This window comes from Schistocerca cancellata, chromosome 8 (genome assembly GCF_023864275.1).
Source record: "Schistocerca cancellata isolate TAMUIC-IGC-003103 chromosome 8, iqSchCanc2.1, whole genome shotgun sequence".
NCBI lineage: Eukaryota > Metazoa > Arthropoda > Insecta > Orthoptera > Acrididae > Schistocerca > Schistocerca cancellata.
This window is the reverse complement of record NC_064633.1, coordinates 560,797,747-560,823,013: the sequence shown is the minus strand read 5'-3', so window position 1 is coordinate 560,823,013 and position 25,267 is coordinate 560,797,747. Positions and strand designations below refer to the sequence as shown.

The 25,267-nt window shown below is 46.4% G+C and overlaps 2 pseudogenes; both read right to left on the bottom strand.

Annotated features, from left to right (window-relative positions):
• Positions 1–743: 743 nt before the first annotated feature.
• LOC126095905 (5S ribosomal RNA) lies at positions 744–861 on the bottom strand (annotated as a pseudogene).
• Positions 862–24,645: 23,784 nt separating this feature from the next.
• On the bottom strand, positions 24,646–24,763 carry LOC126095904 (5S ribosomal RNA; annotated as a pseudogene).
• Positions 24,764–25,267: the final 504 nt, after the last annotated feature.

Genomic DNA, 25,267 nt, shown 5'->3' with positions numbered 1-25,267 from the left:
CAGATCGGGTTGACGGAGGAGATAGAGAAGATCCAAAGAAGAGCGGAGCGTTTCGTCACTGGGTTATTTGGTAAGCGCGATAGCGTTACGGAGATGTTTAGCAAACTCAAGTGGCAGACTCTGCAAGAGAGGCGCTCTGCATCGCGGTATAGCTTGCTGTCCAGGTTTCGAGAGGGTGCGTTTCTGGATGAGGTATCGAATATATTGCTCCCCCTACTTATACCTCCCGAGGAGATAACGAAGGCAAAATTAGAGAGATTCAAGCGCGCACGGAGGCTTTCTGGCAGTCGTTCTTCACGCGAACCATACGCGACTGGAACAGGAAAGGGAGGTAATGACAGTGGCACGTAAAGTGCCCTCCGCCACACACCGTTGGGTGGCTTGCGGAGTATAAATGCTTCATTGGTGAAGACCACGGCGTGCCGTTCCATCTTCCAGGTGATCCTCTCGAGCCGTGCACGCCTGTGCTGTGTCGTGAGTGAGGCTAGAGGCTTGCGTGTCAGCATCTGTGCATGCTACGACGTCCAGCACCTCATCTACACTCACTCCGTCTTCAGGCCACGAGTGGCCTACCGGGACCATCGGACCGCCGTGTCATCCTCAGTAGAGGCTGCTGATAGGAGGGGCGTGGGGTCACCACACCGCTCTCCCAGTCGCTATGATGGTATTCTTGACCGAAGCCGCTACTATTCGGTCGAGTAGCCTTGCAATTGGCATCACGAGGCTGAGTGCACCCCGAAAAATGGCAACAGCACATGGCGGCCCGGATGGTCACCCATCCAAGTGCCGACCACGCCCGACAGCGCTTAATTTCGATGATCTCACGGGAACCGGTGTATCCACTGCGGCAAGGCTGTTGCCAGAACCTCATCTACAGGTGTGCGAATGTTCACGCGACCACTGACACCAGCATCGTTTCAAAACTGACGCAGAACTTCCAACTTGTGTGGCAGTTCTCCGAAAGGAACTTCCTCCCATTCAGAAGGTCACAATCGGACGGCTTTCAAACGCGCTCAGTTGCCTGTAGAAAGCGTGAGTGCACCCCCATTGTGTGGTTGCCTGCTTGCTGCAGACATCTGTACTACACTGAGCCTTCTGGCTGTGAGCATTCCCTATTAATAGCTAGACACAATGGTGCTTTGATAGCTATAACACTATGCTATTTGTTGGCGGACGATAAAACAATTATCGGCACATTTACAATCACCCAGGTTGCATACGTCGTTATCGGATGCAAATCGGCTTGGTCTTTCCAGATTTATTAATTTTTTTCCGGTAATGTATAATCACATGCCTAATAATAACTACACATCCATGCACACATGCATTCCGTCTATTTACTAGCCATGCAGAGGTAGCACTGTTACTACAGCAAAAGATACTGTTAAGTGAGTAAGGGACTATTAATAGACTTTCATAGGTTGTAGTGATATTGGCAGAAAATTAGGTGGAGTAAAATGTAGCGAACTTCCGTGTTAAATAGCACTCCAAAGTAGATACTGCTTATATTTTCTCTCGATACAGGTTATCGAAAGGTATGCTCAAGGAAAAAATCCTGCTGTTTTTCTCGTTAACACACCCTACTGTTTCACTGTTTCATCATTGTTTATATAAAACGCACCACAAAAATAATAAAACTTGCAATTGCAGCATCCCTCATAAAAAAGATGAAAACATCTATACGAACTGTCCTATGTTACTAATAAGCTCTACTGTAAGGTTTACAACAGAGGTATATATTGAATTACTTCAGACAACTTATTTCAAATTTGGTGGATGATAGTACGAAGAACCGTTTATACAGGGTGTTACAAAAAGGTACGGCCAAACTTTCAGGAAACAGTCCTCACACACAAAGAAAGAAAATGTGTTATGTGGACATGTGTCCGGAAACGCTTACGTTCCTTGTTAGAGCTCATTTTATTACTTCTCTTCAAATCACATTAATCATGGAATGGAAACACACAGCAACAGAACGTAGCAGCGTGACTTCAAACACTTTGTTACAGGAAATGTTCAAAATGTCCTCCGTTAGCGATGATACATGCATCCACCCTCCGTCGCATGGAATCCCTGATGCACTGGAGAATGGCGTATTGTATCACAGCTGCCCACAATACGAGCACGAAGAGTCTCTACATTTGGTACCGGGGTTGCGTAGGCAAGAGCTTTCAAATGCCTTTATAAATGAAAGTCAAGAGGCTTGAGGTCAGGAGAGCGTCGAGGCCATGGAATTGGTCCGCCTCTACCAATCCATCGGTCACCGAATCTGTTGTTGAGAAGCGTACGAACACTTCGACTGAAATGTGCAGGAGCTCCATCGTGCGTGAACCACATGTTGTGTCGTACTTGCAAAGGCACATGTTCTAGCAGCACAGGTAGAGTATCCGGTATGAAATCATGATAACGTGCTCCATTGAGCGTAGGTGGAAGAACATACTGACGAAACTAAAATGAGCTCTAACATGGAAATTGGACGTTTCCGGACACATGTCCACAGAACATGTTTTCTTTATTTGTGTGTGAGGAATGTTTCCTGAAAGTTTGGTCGAACCTTTTTTGTAACACCCTGTATATTACTCTATGGAATGTGAGTGTATGCTCTGACGGAAAAAAGATCGCAATACCGGAAAATAATTAACGTAGAGTGATGAAATTTCGAGACTACATTTGCCTAGGTAACATGTTTAGGAGATTAACACTGCACGATCACAGGTTAATTTAAGTGTGAGATATGCCATTGTAAATGTGAAATGCTAGTGCCATAATAATCAGTGTAATCGCGAGAATGTTGAATAGAAGCGAACGTGCAAGAATTACGTTGTGTAGGTGCCGGATGTCAATTTGTGGGATAGGGTTCCATGCCTATTGCACTTGTTCAATCAATAAAGCGATGGTTAATGCCGTTTCCGGATGGCGCTGGCGGTTTCGAAAGTTGATGGTGTCCCGTTCCCTACGTGCTCGAATGGAGACAGATTTGATGACCAAGTAGGCCAAGGCAACATGTCGACACTCTGCAGAGTATGTTGGGTTACAACGGCGGTATGTGGGCGAGCGTTATCCTGTTGGAAAAGCCCACCACGAATGTTGTTCATGACTGGCAGCACAACAGGTCGAATCACTTGACTGACGTACAGATTTGCAGTCAGGGTGCGTTGGATAACCGAGAGACTGCTGGTGATGTCATACAACATCTCACCCCAAAAGTGTCTAGCACACAGAAACGGTGTTTTGCATGACCTGAACTAGCCTCTTTGCGAAACACATACGGCCTTCACTGGCACTGAGGGAGAACCAGCTTCCATCAGAAAGCACAACACACCTATAACCTGCTCCCTAACGGGCTCTCGTTTCTCTCCGTAGAAGTCGCAGAGGGACATGGTTTGGGTCAGTGGAATGCAAGTTACAGAGCGTCTAGCTCGGAGCTGTCCTTGAAATAACCGATTTTTTTTACAATTTCTTCTCTGGCTCGTGCTCAAATTGCTGCTGCAGATGCAGTACGTTGTGGCAGAACAATTACTTTCGATCGTACATTCTGGTGACCACCGCTGCCAGCAATCACGTAAAGTGCTTACATTCCTGTCAAGGCTTTGTGCAATATCGCAGAAAGAACATCCTGCTCCTTGTAGCTCTATCACACTACCTCGTTCAAACTCAGTTAGGCGCTGGCTAACATCAGATCACGATGTCCGATCTCAAAGTAACGCTCACGACCTTTACAGAGTGTATTTAAAGCAAACCTGATTTGCACCCTCACAGTGGCGCTGCTGGCGCCGCTCTCATGTGAGTGGCTTGGAATTTTTAATAGACGCCACCTTTCAGATGTGGAAACACTTATACCACCTTTCGTTTATGTCGCACAACTCCTTGATGTTGCGATTTTTCCGTCAGTGTATTTTAAATGTGGATTGTTGCCTGGAGTTTACTGTGTCATTACAAAGTGAAGAAAAAATTGGATATCCCTAAGAAGCAGCATGTCTCCTGTGGAAAATGAGCTGCGGCGTTGTCGAGACACAAAAACACACCTTTTGACAGCTTCCCGCGATGTTTCGTCTTGATAGATTAGATTATTTCGTAATGATGTGGAACGAGTCAAATTTTCCAATACATGACATAATTAAGTTAATTTAACAACATACTTAAGTTAATATAACAACTTTTTCATTTTTTTGTGTTTTTTATTTTTATTTATTTTTATTTTTTTAATATTTTTTTTAATTTATATCTAAAAATTCCTCTATGGAGTAGAAGGAGTTGTCATTCAGAAATTCTTTTAATTTCTTCTTAAATACTTGTTGGTTATCTGTCAGACTTTTGATACTATTTGGTAAGTGACCAAAGACTTTAGTGCCAGTATAATTCATCCCTTTCTGTGCCAAAGTTAGATTTAATCTTGAATAGTGAAGATCATCCTTTCTCCTAGTATTGTAGTTATGCACACTGCTATTACTTTTGAATTGGGTTGGGTTGTTAATAACAAATTTCATAAGAGAGTATATATACTGAGAAGCTACTGTGAATATCCCTAGATCCTTAAATAAATGTCTGCAGGATGATCTTGGGTGGAGCCTCCCACCAGTGCGTAAGATGATGTCGGTATTATGCTCCTCTGACGGTCTGCCCATTACGAACATAATCTGTTAGTGCTACACCACTTCAGTTCCTACAGACTCTCATCATCTGGTTTCCAGATGTTGGTCATATCTTCGCCTTTTACAGCGTTGGTGCATCAATATGTCTCCAACTGGCTGTTTTGCTCCGTTGACGGGCGATAGTAGCGATGCAAAAAGCACTCGTTCACAGTGAGTGGTGCAAATGGCTCTGAGCACTATGGGACTCAACTGCTTTGGTCATAAGTCCCCTAGAACTTAGAACTACTTAAACCGAACTAACCTAAGGACAGCACACAACACCCAGCCATCACGAGGCAGAGAAAATCCCTGACCCCGCCGGGAATCGAACCCGGGAACCCGGGCGTGGGAAGCGAGAACGCTACCGCACGACCACGAGATGCGGGCACACAGTGAGTGCGTGGTGAAACAAGTACCCAGCTTACCCTGAGACAGCAGCTATATTTTCGTTGCTGCCGCGGTTCGCTTGGTATTTTGTATGTGAACAGTCACAGAACTCACGGAACCCAGCGATTGGCGAACTGCTTCGTGGCCCAAATGTCGTGCAAGATGTTGAAAACTGATCCATAGCTAGTTTTCACTTTTTAACCTATTGCCTGCATTGTGATTCGCCGGTCCTCTTGAGAGTCTCAGTTCTTCACAAAGAGAACGCCTTGCCACATCGTTCTTCGTACCTGATAGTTTGTCCTCATTGCAAGTGTTTGTCTCACCTAACCACTATGCAGTACGATGGTGCGGTGTTGCTGTACCCTTCCATCTACTCAGTATTGTTTGTCGTAGGGTCGCTCACCTCCAGATGATAAGACGAACTGCCACACGAATATCCACGATATCAACACTGTGTCATTTTGTTTGGACACTTCTACAAGTAGTGTAACATGTAATTATTATTTTTTTTAAGCAGGTTAGTTTTCTTCAGAATTCCAATCCACCAAATCATACCCAACTCTTTCGGCTGCAAAACCCTATTTTTCAACATAACCTCCGTTCAATACGACGGCCTAGAAACACCTTACTGGGGAGGCCGGTATGACCAGGTGGCACATCACTACGGGTCGAGGTCGGAGCCAGCTTCGTGTTGCAATGACAACCTCCTCGTCATCCTCGTACTACTTTCGGCGGAGTGCATCCTTCATTGGGCCAGACAGATGGAAGTCGGAAGGTGCGAGATCTGGGCTGTAGGGTGGATGAGAGAGAACAGTCCAATGAAGTTTTGTGAGATCATCTTGGGCGCGCAGACTTGTGAGACGCTTTGTGTTACCATGAAGAAGAAGTTTGTTTGTAGTTTTATGACGACGAACACGTTGAAGACGTTTATTCAGTTTCCTGGTGGTACCACAATACACTTCCTAGTTAATCGTTGCATCATGAAGGAGAATATCAAACAGAATAAACACTTCAGAGCCCCAGAAGAATGTCTCCATGATTTTAACAGCTGAGGGTGCGACTTTCAACATTTTGTTCGGTGGAGAGGTGGTGTGATGTCACTCAATGAATTGCCGTTTGTTTCCGCCGTTTGGAAAATACACTCCTGGAAATTGAAATAAGAACACCGTGAATTCATTGTCCCAGGAAGGGGAACCTTTATTGACACATTCCTGGGGTCAGATACATCACATGACCACACTGACAGAACCACAGGCACATAGACACAGGCAACAGAGCATGCACAATGTCGGCACTAGTACAGTGTATATCCACCTTTCGCAGCAATGCAGGCTGCTATTCTCCCATGGAGACGATCGTAGAGATGCTGGATGTAATCCTGTGGAACGGCTTGCCATGCCATTTCCACCTGGCGCCTCAGTTGGACCAGCCTTCGTGCTGGACGTGCAGACCGCGTGAGACGACGCTTCATCCAGTCCCAAACATGCTCAATGGGGGACAGATCCGGAGATCTTGCTGGCCAGGGTAGTTGACTTACACCTTCTAGAGCACGTTGGGTGGCACGGGATACATGCGGACGTGCATTGTCCTGTTGGAACAGCAAGTTCCCTTGCCGGTCTAGGAATGGTAGAACGATGGGTTCGATGACGGTTTGGATGTACCGTGCACTATTCAGTGTCCCCTCGACGATCACCAGTGGTGTACGGCCAGTGTAGGAGATCGCTCCCCACACCATGATGCCGGGTGTTGGCCCTGTGTGCCTCAGTCGTATGCAGTCCTGATTGTGGCGCTCACCTGCACGGCGCCAAACACGCATACGACCATCATTGGCACCAAGGCAGAAGCGACTCTCATCGCTGAAGACAACACGTCTCCATTCGTCCCTCCATTCACGCCTGTCGCGATACCACTGGAGGCGGGCTGCACGATGTTGGGGTGTGAGCGGAAGACGGCCTAACGGTGTGCGGGACCGTAGCCCAGCTTCATGGAGACGGTTGCGAATGGTCCTCGCCGATACCCCAGGAGCAACAGTGTCCCTAATTTGCTGGGAAGTGGCGGTGCGGTCCCCTACGGCACTGCTTAGGATCCTACGGTCTTGGCGTGCATCCGTGCGTCGCTGCGGTCCGGTCCCAGGTCGACGGGCACGTGCACCTTCCGCCGACCACTGGCGACAACATCGATGTACTGTGGAGACCTCACGCCCCACGTGTTGAGCAATGCGGCGGTACGTCCACCCGGCCTCCCGCATGCCCACTATACGCCCTCGCTCAAAGTCCGTCAACTGCACATACGGTTCACGTCCACGCTGTCGCGGCCTGCTACCAGTGTTAAAGACTGCGATGGAGCTCCGTATGCCACGGCAAACTGACTGACACTGACGTCGGCGGTGCACAAATGCTGCGCAGCTAGCGCCATTCGACGGCCAACACCGCCGTTCCTGGTGTGTCCGCTGTGCCGTGCGTGTGATCATTGCTTGTACAGCCCTCTCGCAGTGTCCAGAGCAAGTATGGTGGGTCTGACACACCGGTGTCAATATGTTCTTTTTTCCATTTCCAGGAGTGTAGAAATAAGTAACGTGTTTTTAAGAGACAGATATTGTGTATACTTTTTGCCACTTGCGATAATTTTAAATCATTTGTGTACACCGTTAGAATTATACGTTTGACTGATAGTGAATCGTGACAATTGCTGCTTGCTCTGAAATTAATTGTACTGTGTACGCCAGCTGAAGAATTGGATACTACTACTAGCGAAAGCAAAAACTGAGAAATACAAAACAAGGGCGTTCAGTACCTCAGCTCAACAATTAAGGTTGTATCTCATTTCTCAGTTGACCAAGTAGGTCAGCTTAACTAGTACTAGTATGCTATTATGCTGTTGACCCACAAGTGGTAGGGCAAAGTATGTGTCACCATATTCTGCATTGTTCCCAAATTTATTCAGGATGGTCTATCCAAGATGGAGGCCATAGATGTGGCAACATCCCTGTGACATCATGGTGAGAAATTCAAATTTTGGCAGGAAAATAGGTCAACTGGGTTACCTCCACTAACCTAACACTCTCTCCCATCCCCTCCCCCATCCTATCCCTTATCCCCTCTCCACTCTTCCCCCCATGTCGAAATTGGCAGGAAAAGGACCCCGTCTGTGCTGGGCTGCCAGATTGGATGGACATAAGTCTTTCATTTACATGTACTGCTCCCCTCCCTTCCCCCAACCAGTATGGAAATTGGCATAAAAAGAACTCTGTGCTGTGCTGCCGGGTAGGATTGATGTATGTAAGCATTGTTTATTTAAACAATTTGAGTTGTCATAGACACTAGCACCATGTGGTGTGTTCACCATGCGGTCTGGGAGTCCAACTGATCTAGTTCACAACACTGCCACCAGAGGTCACTGTCGGCCCTCCCCCTCTCCTCTTCTATAACTTATTCCAAGACGGTGGTCTGGGGGAAAAATGGCGGGAAAAGGACACGGTCTGTGTCTAGCTGCTGGAGTGGGAAGACAGATGTAATCGTTTACTGCGTTCAGTGAATCAAACGTCTGTGCTGGAGAAGGAGGGGATTAATGGGTACATTACCTGTAATCATTCATCTGAGGACTGGATCGATAGCAATTATATTTGGTGAAGACGAATATGCTTCATGAAATAGTGAATATGCAGCAGGATGGGGCTAACTTACGTTTGGTAACTCATACCAATAAATGCATGTGCTGTAACTGTAGGTCATTCGATAAAAGTCCAGTCAGCCTTTGGCAGAGCAAAATGAAAGACGTTCACCCAAAAATCTTTGCGAATCGCTGGAAGAGAGGCAAGGTGCCGGGCTCCTTGCCCAAGGGTCTCCATGCTGGCTCATGACACGATCACGCAGCAGCGACGGCAGCAGCCACGTACTTCCTGTCCTGTTGGAAATACTTGCGACCTTCCTCTTTCTCCCCACCCCCAGTGCATGGATACCTTTTGTCGTGGAACTGCTACAGGAGTTATTACATCTGGTGCTGCGGAATATTGTCATATATGTAACTTGAAGATGTCACAGGAAATAAATGTACCCATGCACAAAGAGAGAGAGAGAGAGCTTTGTAGATGACGCGAGAATATTTAGACAATTACACGTTTTATTCTGAGGAATACCACCACGGTCACACTTGAACACGGGCTCTAAGGTCGCGACACACTTTTGGAACCATCCCAGAGACACTAAGCGCGCTTCTGAGGGAAATATATTTGTCTTTGAGCACTAGCTGCTTCAGGAGTTACTACCTACAACCTGCTGACATGAGGAAAGTTTCCAACCGATTTCTCATACACAAACAGCAGTTGACCGGCGTTGCCTGGTGAAACGTTGTTGTGATGTCTCGTGCAAGGAGGAGGAACGCGTACCATCACGTTTCCGACTTTGATAAAGGTCGGATTGTAGCCTATCGCGATTGCGGTTTATCGTATCGCGACATTGCCGCTCGCATTGGTCGAGATCCAATGAGTGTTAGCAGAATAAGGAATCGGTGGGTTCAGGAGGGTAATACGGAACGTCGTGCTGGATCCCAACGGCCTCGTATCACTAGAAGTAGAGACGACAGGCATCTTATCCACATGGCTGTAACTGATCGTGCAGCCACATCTCGATCCCTGAGTCAACAGATGGAGACGTTTGCAAGACAACAACCATCTGCACGAACAGCCCGACGACGTTTGCAGAAGTATGGACTATCAACTCGGTGACTATGGCTGCGGTTACCCTCGATGCTGCATCACAGACAGGAGCGCCTGCGATGCTGTACTCAACTACGAACCTGGGTGCATGAATGGCAAAACGTAATTTTTTCGGATGAATCCAGGTTCTGTTTAATCATGATGGTCGCATCCGTGTTTGGCGACATCGCGGTGAACGCACATTGGAAGCGGGTATTCGTCATTGCCATATTGGCGTATCACCCGGCCGGATGATATTGGGTGCCATTGGTTACTTCTTGTTTGCATTGACGGCACTTTGAACAGTGGACGTTACATTTCAGATGTGTTACGGCCCGTGGCTCTACCCTCCATTCGATCCCTACGAAACCCTACATTTCAGCAGGATAATGAACGACCCCATGTTGCAGGTCCTGTACGGGCCTTTCTGGATACAGATAATGTTCGACTGCTCCAATGGACAGCACATTCTCCAGATCTCTCACCAATTGAAAACGTCTGGTCAATGGTGGCTGAGCAACTGGCTCGTACTAAAATGTAGACTTTCACGGCCGGAAATATCATGTCCATTATAAACTCCTGAATGACGACGATAGTATTTTGGTTCTCCCAGCTGACAAAGGAAGCGCAACGGTGGTTATGGATGTGGCCGACTATCGGAGTAAAATTACTGATCTACTGGTACCGCAAGCATATAGGAAGCTGAATAAGGACCCCAATAACAGCGTTCTCAGAACTGTGTCGCGGTTAATAAAAAAGTCCTCCATTGAAGAGACTGTACAGAAAGGTCTCTGCAATTCGGTTGCGCTACCACCGAGGCTTTATGGATTGCCCAAAATTCATAAAGAAAATGTTCCGTTAAGACCGATACTAAGTGCCATTGGTTCGCCCACCTACTCGTTAGCCAAGTTTTTGACTACGCTGCTAAGACCACATGTGGGCCGTTCGGACTCTTATATAAAGAATTCGACACATTTCATCAGCAGATTGAATGGCATAGTGGTCCAGCCGGAGGACATATTGGTCAGCTTCGATGTGGTTTCGCTGTTTACCATGGTTCCACTTAATGATGTACTGGAACAGCTGGATCGAATTTTTCCTGCCGATATTTCAGAACTGTTTAAGTGTTGTTTGACGACCACATACTTCAAGTGGAATGAACAGTTTTGTGAGCAAACGGATGTCGTGGCTATGGGAAGCCCCCTAAGTCCCGTAATTGCAAACTTCTTTATGGAGAAATTCTAAGAACAGGTACTGCCAGCAAAAAACCAAATGTATGGTTCCGATTCGTGGATGACACGTTTGTGCTGTGGAGACATGGTAGGGAGGAACTAAGCCGGTTCCACGAACATCTGAACAGTATAAACTCGAGAATTCAGTTTACAATGGAGGAGGAGGTAGACGGCAAGTTGCATATCCTCGATGTGCTTGTTTTTAGAAACGAAAATGGTAGTTTGTGCCACTCAGTATACCGCAAACCCACGCACACGGACCGTTATTTGCACCGGGATTCGAACCACCACCCACAACAGAAGCGGGGTGTTATCAAGACGTTAGCGGACAGAGCTAGAAATATTTGTGAACCTGAGTTGCTCGACGCTGAGATGGAACATCTCCACAATGCACTAATGAAGAATGGAGATTCGTCCGCCGAAATAAAACGTGCGTTGAGGCAGCCACGCAGAAATCATACTGACGTACAGGCTACTGCAAAATCTAAGGTTTTCCTGCCGTTTGTTAAAAATGTAACGGAAAGAATAGGGAGGATCTTGACGAAGCGGAATATTACCGTAATTTACAAGCCCACCAGGAAGATACAGGAATACCTTAAGCCTGCCAAGGACGCTCTCACACCACTGGAAAAAGCTGGAGTGTATAGGATCCCATGCAGCTGTGGTGATGTATATGTGGGTACCACTAAAAGAACTGTTTCTAAACGTTTGGAAGAGCATAAGGGAAATTGCAGAAGAGGAGAAACGGAACGATCAGCTGTTGCGGAGCATGCTTTCCAGCCAGGGAACCACAATATTCGTTTCGAGGAGACGCAAGTACTAGCGGCCACAAGCGGATATTACGAAAGGCTCTACAGGGAGGTAATCGAAATCGCTAAGCACCCAAATAATTTCAACCGTAAGGAGGAGGGTGTGAAATTAAACGGCATATGGACGCCGGTGTTAAAGAAGATGTGTACCACCCGCCCACTACTGGGTGATGGCAACGGCGATCGACGGCGACGGACAGCGGCCAATTGCACTAACGTTTTCAAAACACGTGACGTCACGCCGCGGCGTGGGAGCGCGCGGACACGGAATTTAGCGGCAGTCAGTAGCGAGCCAGTGGGTGTGTTGGACCTTCCATTGAGCTACGGACCCCCTTGAAGATGTCTCCCGCAGTCAGAGACGAAACGTTGGGAATCGACAGAGACTTCATCAACCGACCTCGGCATGACTGCCCGGATAATTATAATGGACACAACTGGCTCGTCACCATACGCCAGTAACTACTCTTGATGAACTGTGGTATCGTGTTGAAGCTGCATGGCCAGCTGTACCTTTACACTCCATCCAAGCTCTGTGTGACTCAATGCCCAGGCGTATCAAGGCCATTATTACGACCAGAGGTGGTTGTTCTGGGTACTGATTTCTCAGGATCTATGCACCCAAATTGCGTGAAAATGTAATCACATGTCAGTTCTAGTATAATATATTTGTCCAATGAATGCCTGTTTATCATCTGCATTTCTTCTTGGTGTAGCAGTTTTAATGCCCAGTAGTGTAAACTCAGGACGCTGGAGTTATGCAAACATTAACTTAGTTGCCAAAATTGCCCTCCTTCTATATAGGAGAAACAGAGAGATTCCAGAATTAGATTTTCACTCTGCAGCGGAGTGTGCGCTGATGTGAAATTTCCTGGCTAGTTAAAACTGTGTGCTGGACTGAGACTCGAACTCGGGACTTTTGCCTTTCGCGGGGAAGTTCTCTACCATCTTAGCAACCAAAGCATTGCCCGCGCTCCGTCCTCACAGCTTCATTTCTGCCATTACCTCGTCTCCTACCTTCCAAACTTTACAGAAGTTCTTCTGCGAACCTTGCAGAACTAGCACTCCTGAAAGAAAGGATATTGCGGAGACATGGCTTAGCCACAGTCTGGAGGATGTTTCCAGAGTGAGATTTTCACTCTGCAGTGGAGTGTGCGTTGATGTGAAACTTCCTGGCAGATTAAAACTGTGTGCCGGACCGAGAAACGAATTCGGGATTTTTGCCTTTCGCGGCTAAGTGCTCTACGATCTGAAAACCCAAGCACGACTCACGCCCCGTCCTCACAGCTTCATTTCTGCCAGTACCTCGTCACCTACCTTCCAAACTTTACACAAGCTCTCCTGCGAACCTGCGTTCACATAAGTGAATACTACTCGTTTTGACAACAACGTGCAGCTAGTACTCCAATAAAAGCACTACACTAAAATGTACCAGCCCGTTAAGTCACACATTAACACAATTGTTAAATTCATTTAAACTTTCGACTAGTGTTCATATGTAAATATAATTTCTACTGTCATAATATTTATGTATTTCTCACCACTTACGTTTTATCACAATATTTACATAATATCTTTTAAGTAACATTTCCTTACAAACTGGTTACTACACTCCTGGAAATTGAAATAAGAACACCGTGAATTCATTGTCCCAGGAAGGGGAAACTTTATTGACACATTCCTGGGGTCAGATACATCACATGATCACACTGACAGAACCACAGGCACATAGACACAGGCAACAGAGCATGCACAATGTCGGCACTAGTACAGTGTATATCCACCTTTCGCAGCAATGCAGGCTGCTATTCTCCCATGGAGACGATCGTAGAGATGCTGGATGTAGTCCTGTGGAACGGCTTGCCATGCCATTTCCACCTGGCGCCTCAGTTGGACCAGCGTTCGTGCTGGACGTGCAGACCGCGTGAGACGACGCTTCATCCAGTCCCAAACATGCTCAATGGGGGACAGACTCGGAGATCTTGCTGGCCAGGGTAGTTGACATACACCTTCTAGAGCACGTTGGGTGGCACAGGATACATGCGGACGTGCATTGTCCTGTTGGAACAGCAAGTTCCCTTGCCGGTCTAGGAATGGTAGAACGATGGGTTCGATGACGGTTTGGATGTACCGTGCACTATTCAGTGACCCCTCGACGATCACCAGTGGTGTACGGCCAGTGTAGGAGATCGCTCCCCACACCATGATGCCGGGTGTTGGCCCTGTGTGCCTCGGTCGTATGCAGTCCTGATTGTGGCGCTCACCTGCACGGCGCCAAACACGCATACGACCATCATTGGCACCAAGGCAGAAGTGACTCTCATCGCTGAAGACGACACGTCTCCATTCGTCCCTCCATTCACGCCTGTCGCGACACCACTGGAGGCGGGCTGCACGATGTTGGGGCGTGAGCGGAAGACGGCCTAACGGTGTGCGGGACCGTAGCCCAGCTTCATGGAGACGGTTGCGAATGGTCCTCGCCGATACCCCAGGAGCAACAGTGTCCCTAATTTGCTGGGAAGTGGCGGTGCGGTCCCCTACGGCCCTGCGTAGGATCCTACGGTCTTGGCGTGCATCCGTGCGTCGCTGCGGTCCGGTCCAAGGTCGACGGGCACGTGCACCTTCCGCCGACCACTGGCGACAACATCGATGTACTGTGGAGACCTCACGCCCCACGTGTTGAGCAATTCGGCGGTACGTCCACTCGGCCTCCCGCATGCCCACTATACGCCCTCGCTCAAAGTCCGTCAACTGCACATACGGTTCACGTCCACGCTGTCGCGGCATGCTACCAGTGTTAAAGACTTCGATGGAGCTCCGTATGCCACGGCAAACTGGCTGACACTGACGGCGGCGGTGCACAAATGCTGCGCAGCTAGCGCCATTCGACGGCCAACACCGCGGTTCCTGGTGTGTCCGCTGTGCCGTGCGTGTGATCATTGCTTGTACAGCCCTCTCGCAGTGTCCGGAGCAAGTATGGTGGGTCTGACACACCGGTGTCAATGTGTTCTTTTTTCCATTTCCAGGAGTGTATATCTGTTGACTTTATTTCTAATTAATGCTCCCGAAATGTTTATAAGGTAGCGTTTATTCTTTGTAAATTTTCTACTCTAAAGTAAACGTATATATTGTAATGTTTCTGAGACTGATTTTCTTTGGCACTACTGTATTTGTAATAGTGACATCTTTGCGTATGTATTCTATGTGCCAAAAACTTTTGGGAATACTAAATAATGGAGTATAGCCTGTCGGCTTTGACCAATGACATCATAAGCAACCATACATGATGGATTGCAACGATTTAAAACATAGAAGAATGTAGTATAGAGAAACCAGATCGTGGCCAAATATAATGTACATCCATATTTCGAAAGTAATGTTCGTGTGACACTTTTTTCAAATTAGAGAAGCCTAGTATTCTTTGACCTTTTAGGACAACTGAAGGATAGGACACTAATGGCAGCGAAAGTAGAAAAGGTGACGTACCTAACACTGGCGTAGAGTACCTCAGTTAACATGTATACAAATTTTACGTATGTCGGTTTTTTCGCCTTCACTAGTACTAGCATCAACTGAAGAATAGGATACCAGTACTAGCGAGGGCGGTAAAAGAGACAAATGTTAAATTTGTATCCTGTACGTCAGGTCACCGATACAGTGTAACTGGAGGATAGAATACTAGTAATAGCGAAGGCGAAAGAAGCGACAAACGTAAAATATCTATCCTGTATGTCAGTTGCTGCATAAGGGAGTAACAAGGCAAAGTATGTGTCACCCCACTATGCATTATTGCCAAATTTATTCAAGATGTCGAATCCAACATGGCGGCCATAGATGTGGCAACATCCCCTCACCTCCACCCTCAAATCCTCCCTCCCCTCCCCTCCCTTCCCCTCCCACATCTGGAAACTAGCAGAAAAGAGAGACACACTGTGCTGGGCTACCGAATAGGATGGACATAAATATGCATTGTTTATTTAAACAGTTTGAGTTGTTATAGACAGTAGCACCATCTGGTGTGTTCACCATGAGATGTGGAGTCCAACTGACATAGCTCGCAACACTGCCACCAGAGGGCACTATAGGCCTTCCCCATCTCCCATCCCATGACGTAATCCAAGATGGCGCTCTGGGGGAAAATGGCAGGAAGAGGACTCAATCTGTGTCTAAATGCTGGACTGGGAATACGGATGTAATTGTTTACTGTGTTCAATGGATGAGATGTCCGTGCTGAAGGAGTTCAATGGGTACATTAGCTGTAATCGTGCACCTGAGGGCTGTGTTGATAGCAGCGATATTTGGTGAAGATGAATCTGCTTCATTAAATAATGAATATGCAGCAGGATGGAGCTAAGATACACTTTGCAATCATACTGATAAATGCGTGTGGTGTAACTGCAGATCATTCGATACAAGTCAAGTCAGTCTTCCGAAGAGCAAGAGGCAAGACGTTCAACCCACAGAATCTGCACCTCGCTGGAAGAGAGGCAGTCCGTTGGGCTCCCTGCGTCAAGAGTCTCCGCGCTGGCTTACGACACGGCCACGCCGTAGCAACTGGAGCAGCCAAGTACTTCCTGTCGCGTCCTTCCTCCTCCTTCTCCTCTGCATCCCCGGCGCGTGGATACACTTAGTTCTTGAACACAAACTGCTTCGGGAGTTATTACATCTGTTGTTGCGGAATATTGTCACATAAATAACTTGAATATGTCACAGCAGCAAAATGTACCGCCGCACAAAAAGAGAGAGGTTTGTAGATGACGTGAGAATATTTAGATGATTACACGTTTTGTTCCGAGAAATACCACCACCGTCACACTTGGACACGGATTCTAAAAAGATGATGACCACTTGTGAAACCATCCCACAGACACTTCTCGCGCTTTTGTGGGAACTACCCCTATCTTGAGCACAGGCTACCTCAGGAGTTACTAAATCCAACTCAATACGTCTCTAAATACACTTTCAAAACAGATTGCTGTAGTTTGCTTCAGTTTTGCAGTGTATACCGCCAAACTCGAACATGGATTCTAAAAACCGTTCACAGCTTACTTGTGAAATCTCCCTGAGACACTTCACACGCTTTTGTGGGAAACAAATCCCAAAACCGATATCAGCTACAATATCTGATTTTACATCCCAAAACTACAATATTCGGCAGTCGAAATAAATATCTCGATAGCTCTAAATAGGACGCTCAAACTTTTTTGAGTTTTAGCTGCCTCTCTGAAGACATTCCCGCAGAGAGAGAGAGAAATCTTTGAGTCCTAGAGCTGCTGTGGTGTTCATCGAACGGTGAGTGGGCCTAGTTTTATATCTGCTGCCGTTGCTGGAGCCAAGGACGTTATTTTCCTCACTTCTCGAACCCCACACTGGTGTCGGAGCACAACCAGGAAAATCAGAAGAATTCGAAGCACTATCCTACAGACGAGAAAAATGGCTAGAACTTTTGGTGAATTTTCGGTGTCCTATTGCAGCTGACTTCGAAATGCTCTAAATCCACAATGGCGGGTGAGGGAGAGCATCCCACCGGCGGTGGATGGTCTGCTTGAATATGTCTCTGAACACTCGAACAAAGAAGACATCACGCTATTCTCAGGGTCAGAGAACTTTTCGTAGATACCTTTCGCCCATCTTGTTTGAAGAGATCTCTAGAGGCTGATATGCCCCTCACAAAGGGTGTCTTGTGAATGGAGCATTTTGATTGGCTCTTACTGAATTTAACCGCCAAATTGCTGCTGCTGACAGTGTGGGGGCGCTGTACGCCATTTTCTGCAGATGAGACTTTCAGCGAAAAACTATTTTGTACTGACAGAAGAAAAGAACATATAGCAGTCATACTGCACTGACAGTCATACCATGCAAAATTTGAAACTTCCTGGCAGATTAAAACTGTGTGCCCGACCGAGAATCGCGGGCAATTGCTCTACCAACTGAGCTACCCAAGCACGACTCACGCCCCGTCCTCACAGGGTCACTTCTGCCAGTACCTCGGTAGAGCACTTGCCAGCGAAAGGCAAAGGTCCCGAGTTCGAGTCTCGGTCCGGCACACAGTTTTAATCTGCCAGGAAGTTTCATATCAGCGCACACTCCTCTGTAGAGTGGAAATCTCATTCATGCAAAATTTGTCTACACATCATGAAATACAGAAACTATCGCCAAACACACTTCCTCAATTATGCTCCTCTTGTACTGTCAAGGAAAGCTTGAATGTTTCTGTGTGAAACTCATCAAACTGCTGCTGCTGAAAATGTGGGAGCACTGTCAGCCATTTATTTTCTGTAGTCAGACAAATTGCTAGACTTTCAGTGACAACACTATTTTCTACAGATCGAAAGACAAAAAAACGTACAGTAGTCATATTGCACCGACAGTTAAACCCTGCAGAAGTGGTCTATGGATAATGAAATACAGAAACTACTGCCAAAACCACCTCCTCTATTACACTGTTCTGTCACTGTCGAGGAAAGCCTGAATTTTTCAAATGAGACCGTTCTTCATCTGGGCTATATCGCCATATACCATATCGATGTAGTAAACATAAATCGTAGCCTGCTCCGTGCAGAACCATCACTTCTGCAACCTTGTATATAGAGTGCAAAGACAGACAGATCCCAAAAAAATGGAAGCACATTTACCGTACATATAGTTGCAGCACTAGATATTTCCCACGAGGTCGGTCGGTCATCCACCATAGCCTACAGTCATCAGAGCGCCCTCCATGGACAGCAGTCACTCTCCAGACTGTCGTACAAAGGCGGGCCTGTACCCCCGGCACAAAGACTTTACTGTTTCCGGCTCCAACCTGCTTGCTTGCTGCCATGCTTTCTACACCCATCTCCATACTCCCGGATTACAAGAACATAGGTAATTTCACATGGTTTGCCACAAATATCATACCATTTATGCGACAGTTGTCGATATCAAGCACATACTATGATGCTACCGATCGCTTGCATAATTTAATTCCAAAGTTAAAGAGTAGAAGTTATTTGTTTAGTAAACCGAAACTTTAGCGAGGTGCAGAGAGGTGAAACTCGCTGCAAACCACTGAGTAACTAGAAAAGTATCTCGTCTGCGAAGATCCTTACGTGAAAACTCGAAAAAATAGAGGAAACTGGTAGTTCTAGTAGTTCTATTCGTATTTTTGTAGCGAATACAATGCCGATGATGAAACAGATTCCAAATCATCCAAAGTCAACTAAGGTGCATCTCATGTCTAGAGAACCAGCAAACATCACTTCCTCCAGTCTTTCACAACACACACCACAATAGACGTTCTGTCAACCAAATAAAGACAGGAAATGTATAGAAGCAGTCAACCACGCAATTTACATGGGAGGGAATAACTGTCCATCACAAACACACACCCGTATTGAATTTTCTCGAATTTCCACGGAGAACACAAGTGATCATGAAGGCTGCCCAACACGTACTGAGTATTAATTCGCTATTCACCAGCCCAGAGGGCGACACAGTTAGGTCAGCTGCACTCTTGTACTCCAGCCCGTCGAGTCCGGACAGCTCCCGCCGTAAGCTGGAAATGTCAACCGTTTGGGCCACAGGCACCGCCGCTACGCGCTCCCCCACACATACAGAATCGTCCTAGGAAACCAGCCACACACATTTTATCACTGTGCTTACAATCAAATATTACAAGGCAGTCTTAATCTGACGGCAATCGACAATGGGCGAAGTATCGGAAACACCTCATCCTGATGACTATGGCTCTGGAAATATAAACATCTATATCCTTCTTATGACTGGACTTGATTTTGCAAATAAAAAAGTCTTTCACACCCCTTATGGCTATCACAGTTTTCGACGTCAAATCCACACCTTCCCTTACGACGGGACAAAGCCATTTGCTTTGCACATGTCGGATCACACACATTATTTATAAGCCTGGTGATTATGGATAATCTATCGAGCATCCCCTGCTGCTAACTACAGTACTTCGCCAATAACTGAATGCTGGCGATACCAAACAATATTGAGCGAAAATCCGCGATGAATGAATGTGTCTCATTTGCTTTTTCTTGCGAGTGGTACCAGTGTGTCTTAGGAAGAGAGACGGAATCGTCTTAGAAGTCACCAGCTGTCACGATCGCAACGGCTACACCACCGTCACACGTGGTCTTCGTTCTACAGGTGCACACAAGTATCGCTAACGATGTCACGTTAAAAACTATTGAAGCTCTATAAATCGAGGTATGTTACTGCCAAATGAAGCGGTTTTCCACAGAAATACCGCGACATTAAATATACAGTGTGATCGCGGGGTGTGTATTAGCAGACCGAAAGTGCGGGTGCACTTCGCCAGCAGTGTGAACTCGTAATAAAACCACCGAGTTTAGAAAGAGATTTGGCTAAGGAACATGGTTGTGTTGTTGTGGTCTTCAGTCCTGAGACTGGTTTGATGCAGCTCTCCATGCTACTCTATCCTGTGCAAGCTTCTTCATCTCCCAGTACCTACTGCAACCTACATCCTTCTGAATCTGCTTAGTGTATTCATCTCTTGGTCTCCCCCTACGATTTTTACCCTCCACGCTGCCCTCCAATACTAAATTGGTGATCCCTTGATGCCTCAGAACATGTCCTACCAACCGATCCCTTCTTCTGGTCAAGTTGTGCCACAAACTTCTCTTCTCCCCAATCCTATTCAATACTTCCTCATTAGTTATGTGATCTACCCATCTAGTCTTCAGCATTCTTCTGTAGCACCACATTTCAAAAGCTTCTATTCTCTTCTTGTCCAAACTATTTACCGTCCATGTTTCACTTCCATACATGGCTACACTCCATACAAATACTTTCGGAAATGACTTCCTGACACTTAAATCTATACTCGATGTTAACAAATTTCTCTTCTTCAGAAACGCTTTCCTTGCCATTGTCAGTCTACATTTTATATCCTCTCTACTTCTATCATCATCAGTTATTTTGCTCCCCAAATAGCAAAACTCCTTTACTACTTTAAGTGTCTCATTTCCTAATCTAATTCCCTCAACATCACCCGACTTAATTCGACTACATTCCATTATCCTCGTTTTGCTTTTGTTGATGTTCATCTTATATCCTCCCTTCAAGATACCATCCATTCCGTTCAACTGCTCTTCCAAGTCCTTTGCTGTCTCTGACAGAATTACAATGTCATCGGCGAACCTCAAAGTTTTTATTTCTTCTCCATGGATTTTAATACCTACTCCGAATTTTTCTTTTGTTTCCTTTACTGCTTGCTCAATATACAGATTGAATAACATCGGGGAGAGGCTACAACCCTGTCTTACTCCCTTCCCAACCGCTGCTTCCCATTCATGTCCCTCGACTCTTATAACTGCCATCTGGTTTCTGTACAAATTGTAAATAGCCTTTCGCTCCCTGTATTTTACCCCTACCACCTTTAGAATTTGACAGAGAGAATTCCAGTCAACATTGTCAAAAGCTTTCTCTAAGTCTACAAACGCTAGAAACGTAGGTTTGCCTTTCCTTAATCTTTCTTCTAAGATAAGTCGTAAGGTCAGTATTGCCTCACGTGTTCCAGTATTTCTACGGAATCCAAACTGATCTTCCCCGAGGTCAGCTTCTACTAGTTTTTCCATTCGTCTGTAAAGAATTCGTGTTAGTATTTTGCAGCTGTGGCTTATTAAACTGATTGTTCGGTCATTTTCACATCAGTCAGCAACTGCTTTCTTTGGGATTGGAGGGTATTTCACCTGTTTCATACACCTTGCTCACCAGACGGTAGAGTTTTGTCAGGACTGGCTCTCCCAAGGCCGTCAGTAGTTCCAATGGAATGTTGTCTACTCCGGGGGCCTTGTTTCGACTCAGGTCTTTCAGTGCTCTGTCAAACTCTTCACGCAGTATCGTATCTCCCATTTCATCTTCATCTATATCCTCTTCCATTTCCATAATACTGTCCTCAAGTACATCGCCCTTGTATAGACCCTCTATATACTCCATCCACCTTTCATGGTATGATACCAGTATTTGCAACTTCCTCACACCGCCGCTAGATATTTCTGCAGTATTTGTAATGCATTCTATCCCAGTGCCATCTCACAAGTTCTATTATAGAGTGTGGAGAAAAATTGTGTCACAAAATTGTAACCCTTGATAGCTGATGCCAGTAGGAACCAAAACTACTAATGTTGTGTATGTCAGCAACGCACCATTTTTAAACTACGGAAACTTGGCGCCATGCGCTCCGATTGGCCGTGGGGTTGCTCTGTTGCCGTTCGTCGGTTGACGGGCAGCGCTGTGGTTGTCGATTCACACATACAAACGTCCCTCGCCCCGCCACTGCCCCAACGTGATACGCACACATCTAGGCCTAAACCAGGTCCATCAAACACAAAATCAGTCACAGCCCTGTCAGAACGTTCATCTTCGGAAAGGTCAGCAGCTGCAGCATAAAGAACGCCTGCAACAAGACATAAAAAAGGAAACAAAAGGAAGCGTTACTCATCTTCCTCCTCATCTGAGGATGATGGTGCTCCCCTCGTCTCCACTGATGATGAAGACAGTGCGGACGAGGAATGCTTATATTGCAATCACGCTTACAAATTAGACACAAGTGGCGAACAGTGGATCCGTTGCACAAAATGTCTTCGTTGGGCACATGAATTTTGTTCTGGCGTTGCCAAGAAGGGAATAAATTTGTATGTGATCATTGTAATAAATTAGGCAACTAATGCACGGCAGACAAATCAATAACGTCTTTATGTTGTGCAAGTGATGTTTTGTATGTTCTCTATGGGAAGTACTTAAAAAATAAAGTATGTTTCTTCTTATATAAAAAAAAATTGGTTCAAATGGCTCTGAGCACTATGGGACTTAACATCTGAGGTCATCAGTCCCCTAGACTTAGAACTACGGTAAATCAGTGAGTGGCTCGAAACAGCATATCCAGACACTCCGGGATGATGATGGCATTGAAACAGAGGATGACACGCATAAAGCTGAAATACTAAACACCTTTTTCCAAAGCTGTTTCACAGAGGAAGACCGCACTGCAATTCCTTCTCTAAACCCTCGCACCAACGAACAAATGGCTGACATCGAAATAAGTGTCCAAGGAATAGAAAAGCAACTGAAATCACTCAACAGAGGAAAGTCCACTGGACCTGACGGGATACCAATTCGATTCTACACAGAGTACGCGAAAGAACTTGCCCCCCTTCTAACAGCCGTGTCTCTAGAGGAACGGAAGGTTCCAAATGACTGGAAAAGAGCACAGGTAGGCCCAGTCTTCAAGAAGGGTCGTCGAGCAGATGAGCAAAACTATAGACCTATATCTCTGACGTCGATCTGTTGTAAAACTATAGAACATGATTTCTGCTCGCGTATCATCTCGTTTCTGGAAGCCCAGAATCTACTCTGTAGGAATCAACATGAATTCCGGAAACAGCGATCGTGTGAGACCCAACTCGCTTTATTTCTTCATGAGACCCAGAAAATATTAGATACAGGCTCCCAGGTAGATGCTATTTTCCTTGACTTCCGGAAGGGTTCGTTACAGTTCCGCACTGTTGCCTGATAAACAAAGTAAGAGCCTACGGAATATCAGACCACCTGTGTGGCTGGATTGAAGAGTTTTTAGCAAACAGAACACAGCATGTTGTTATCAACGGAGAGACGTCTACAGACGTTAAAGTAACCTCTGGCGTGCCACAGGAGAGTGTTATGGGACCATTGCTTTTCACAATATATATAAATGACCTAGTAGATAGTGTCGGAAGTTCCATGCGACTTTTCGCGGGTGATGCTGTAGTATACAGAGAAGTTGCCGCATTAGAAAATTGTAGCGAAATGCGATAAGATCTGCAGCGGATAGGCACTTGGTGCAGGGAGAGGCAACTGACCCTTAACATAGACAAATGTAATGTATTGCGAATACATAGAAAGAAGGATCCTTTATTGTATGATTATATGATAGCGGAACAAACACTGGTAGCAGTTACTTCTGTAAAATATCTGGGGGTATGCGTGCGGAACGATTTGAAGTGGAATGATCATATAAAATTAATTGTTGGTAAGGCGGATGCCAGGTTGAGATTCATTGGGAGAGTCCTTAGAGAATTTAGTCCATCAACAAAGGAGGTGGATTAGAAAACACTCGTTCGACGTATACTTGAGTATTGCTCATCAGTGTGGGATCCGTACCAGATCGGGTTGACGGAGGAGATAGAGAAGATCCAAAGAAGAGCGGAGCGTTTCGTCACTGGGTTATTTGGTAAGCGTGATAGCGTTACGGAGATGTTTAGCAAACTCAAGTGGCAGACTCTGCAAGAGAGGCGCTCTGCATCGCGGTGTAGCTTGCTGTCCAGGTTTCGAGAGGGTGCGTTTCTGGATGAGGTATCGAATATATTGCTTCTACCTCCCGAGGAGATCACGAAGGTAAAATTAGAGAGATTCAAGCGCGCACGGAGGCTTTCCGGCAGTCGTTCTTCTCGCGAACCATACGCGACTGGAACAGGAAAGGGAGGTAATGACAGTGGCACGTAAAGTGCCCTCCGCCACACACCGTTGGGTGGCTTGCGGAGTATAAATGCTTCATTGGTGAAGACCACGGCGTGCCGTTCCATCTTCCAGGCGATCCTCTCGAGCCGTGCACGTCTGTGCTGTGTCGTGAGTGAGGCTAGAGGCTTGCGTGTCTGCATCTGTGCATGCTACGACGTCCAGCACCTCATCTACACTCACTCCGTCTTCAGGCCACGAGTGGCCTACCGGGACCATCGGACCGTCGTGTCACCCTCAGTGGAGGATGCTGATAGGAGGGGCGCGGGGTCACCACACCGCTCTCCCAGTCGTTATGATGGTATCCTTCACCGAAGCCGCTACTATTCGGTCGAGTAGCCCTTCAATTGGCATCACGAGGCTGAGTGCACCCCGAAAAATGGCAACAGCACATGGCGGCCCGGATGGTCACCCATCCAAGTGCCGACCACGCCCGACAGCGCTTAATTTCGATGATCTCACGGGAACCGGTGTATCCACTGCGGCAAGGCTGTTGCCAGAACCTCATCTACAGGTGTGCGAATGTTCACGCGACCACTGACACCAGCATCGTTTCAAAACTGACGCAGAACTTGCAACTTGTGTGGCAGTTCTCCGAAAGGAACTTCCTCCCATTCAGAAGGTCACAATCGGACGGCTTTCAAACGCGCTCACTTGCCTGTAGAAAGCATGAGTGCACCCCCATTGTGTGGTTGCCTGCTTGCTGCAGACATCTGTACTACACTGAGCCTTCTGGCTGTGAGCATTCCCTATTAATAGCTAGACACAATGGCGCTATGATAGCTATAACACTATGCTATTTGTTGGCGGACGATAAAACAATTATCGGTACATTTACAATCACCCAGGTTGCATACGTCGTTATCGGATGCAAATCGGCTTGGTCTTTCCAGATTTATTAATTTTTTTCCGGTAATGTATAATCACATGCCTAATAATAACTACACATCCATGCACACATGCATTCCGTCTATTTACTAGCCATGCAGAGGTAGCACTGTT